The sequence below is a fragment of the Aegilops tauschii genome, chromosome 2 (assembly GCF_002575655.3).
Source record: "Aegilops tauschii subsp. strangulata cultivar AL8/78 chromosome 2, Aet v6.0, whole genome shotgun sequence".
Classification (NCBI taxonomy): domain Eukaryota; kingdom Viridiplantae; phylum Streptophyta; class Magnoliopsida; order Poales; family Poaceae; genus Aegilops; species Aegilops tauschii.
This window is the reverse complement of record NC_053036.3, coordinates 370,143,247-370,146,121: the sequence shown is the minus strand read 5'-3', so window position 1 is coordinate 370,146,121 and position 2,875 is coordinate 370,143,247.

The following is a 2,875-nucleotide window of genomic DNA, read 5'->3' as shown; positions in this document are numbered from 1 at the left end:
GTGCTACCGGAGAAATCACATAGCACCCGACGTATATTGGCGATAGAACCAGCGCCGCAAAACCTAGGATATCGCAACTATGCTGGTCGCTGCTTTGCTCTTGTGAGTACCTATTGTCCTATCATTGTCCTTACATTCATACCTGGTGGATTATGTGACATCATTGTGCATTATAGCTTGCTTCTCCACTGTTCGCTCCAAATTACCAGATTGAGGGTAGGGATACAACCACGAAGTCACATCTTGATGTAGTGTCAAACTTACTCAGTGACACAAGCTCGATGAAGTCGCCGCCTGAATCTGTTCGACTTCTTCAGTCTGAAATTCAAGCAGAAATACATGCTTCCGCTCAAATACGAATGGAACTCCAATCTCTATGCAAGATTAACCGTAAGTACAGGATGTTTGTTGATGCTATGCAGCTTAAGTTGGTGGATATGAGCGCCAAAGAAGCACAATCTCATCAGGTTGCTAAGCTGCTTGCGCTGCAGCTGCTGGGCCGGGCTAATCTTTCTTGAACTGTGTTGAAGTGCTATCGGTTCTGTCTATTATTTTGTCTGCCTGTTAACTTCCACTAGTGGCGACCTGCCCAGTTTATGTAATATGCTGTCTGGTTGCCCTTTATTATCACTGGCGGCGAACTTTGATGCCGAGGGGATGTAATATGCTATAATTTCTTTGTTGTATAGTCTAGGTTTATTCTTGGTCGGTATGCTGTAATTTAGGCCGGAAGGTTCAGCGGATCTCAGTGTTGTCGGTCTTCAGGGCGGTCCGTTACTCATATGGGCCAAAACATGGGCCTATAATCATCTTGGGCCATTAGCAGGTCTAAACCTTATGGTTGTTTCCCGCCTTTAACAGGCCGAGTAAAGTTCTGGCCAGCTGGGCCAGAGAATACAATGGGCTTTTAAAAGGCTAAAACCTAGATTGAGCTAGCGTTGAGCCGAAAAATTCACGGGCCAATACAGGCCAAAACTGCCTAAGGCCCATGTTTGGCCCAAATAGGATGAGCAGTTAACAGGACAAAATATATCTCGGGCCCGTTTGGCCCAATAAAATTATGGGCTTTAAGCAGGACGGTATCCACGCGGGCCATAGGCCCAAAAGTGTCACGGGCCATTATCAGATGGGCTATAAGCAGGCCGGATTCAACGCAGGCTGTAATTAGGCCCAACTGTTACACGGGCCATTAACAGGCCGATAGGCCAGTTGGCTGAAATTTATCCACGAAGACTACGGGCCATTAAGAGGCCTAAAGTTACTTCGGACAAGAAATAGCCCAGTTTCTGCGTGGGCCATTAAATGGCCTAAAGTTAAACCGGGCCGACAATGTCCCAGATACTCCACGGGCCGCTAACAGGCCGAAACTATTATCGGGCCGAACTGGTACACGGGCATTTAACAGGCTGAAATACAAACCTGTCTTAGAATGGGCCCAAAGGTACAATGGCCTGTTAACGGGCCTGATCCGATATGGGCCGTAATTTGGCCCAAAACTTGGTAGGCTGTGAACAGGGCTGATCTAATATGGGCCTCAGTTTGACCCAAAACATGGCAGGCTATTAACGGCCCAGCCCACTAGTGTCTGAAAAAACATGGTGGGCCTTTAGCTGGGCCGGCCTTTTCACCGGAATGGGCCTCTATTGGGACGGCCACGTGTCGACGTATCATAGGCGCCTCCTGTCCAATGAGTGGATGACATATGTCCCAACGAGGAGCTGACACGTGGTTCCGTCGGCCAATGAGAATTTTACATGTGGAAAATCCCCATTGGTCCGGGCTGTTAACGGGTTATCTGATCCAAAACCGGACCTGATAGCTTAATGGCGAGCCGTTACGGTCGATGCCACGTGTCGGTCACCCTTGACGAAGCACTTCTATGACGCGTGATTTATCGTCATAGAAGTGGACACTTCCATGATGATAATTTTGGTAATGTCATGGAACACTTCTACGATAGCATAGGTATGACTATCTTGATTCTGTCATAAATTTGTCATGGATGTACATGCATGACAGAAAACGTGACCTACTATGACAAAAACCTATCATCACAGAAGTTTCTTTTTTTTGTAGTGTGGATTACGGGGTCCTCGGGCATCCGGCCTATTGGACATGGGCCGGACTGATGGGCTATGAAGATACATGACCGACGACTCTCATCCGTGTCCGGATGGGACTCTCCTTGGCGTGGATGGCAAGCTTGGCGTTCAGATATGAAGATTCCTTTCTCTGTAACCGACTTTCTACAACCCTAATCCCCTCCGGTGTATATATAAACCGGAGGGTTTAGTCCGTAGAGGCAATCATAATCATACATGCTAGACTTCTAGGGTTTTAGCCATTACGACCTCGTGGTAGATCAACTCTTGTAATACTCATATTCATCAAGATCAATCAAGCAGGAAGTAGGGTATTACCTCCATAGAGAGGGCCCGAACCTGGGTAAACATCGTGTCCCCTCTCTCCTGTTACCATCGACCTTAGACGCATAGTTCGGGACCCCCTACCCGAGATCCATCGGTTTTGACACCGACATTGGTGCTTTCATTGAGAGTTCCGCTGCGTCATCGCCAAGAGGTTCGGTGGCTCCATCAATCATCTACAACAATGCTGTCCTAGGGGAAGTTTTCCTCCCCAGCCAGATCTTCGTGTTCGGCGGCTTCGCACTGCGGGCCAACTCGCTTGGCCATCTAGAGCAGATCGACAGCTACGCCCAGGTCACCAGATTAGTTTTGGAAACCTGAACTACGTCGCTGACGTCCAGGGAGACTTGATCTTCCAAGGATTCACGACCCCAACCACCGCTCCGGCCTTAGATCCGGAGCACGTCGCTAGGCCCGAAGACGGGCTTCTTGAGCCCCCGGACTATCTG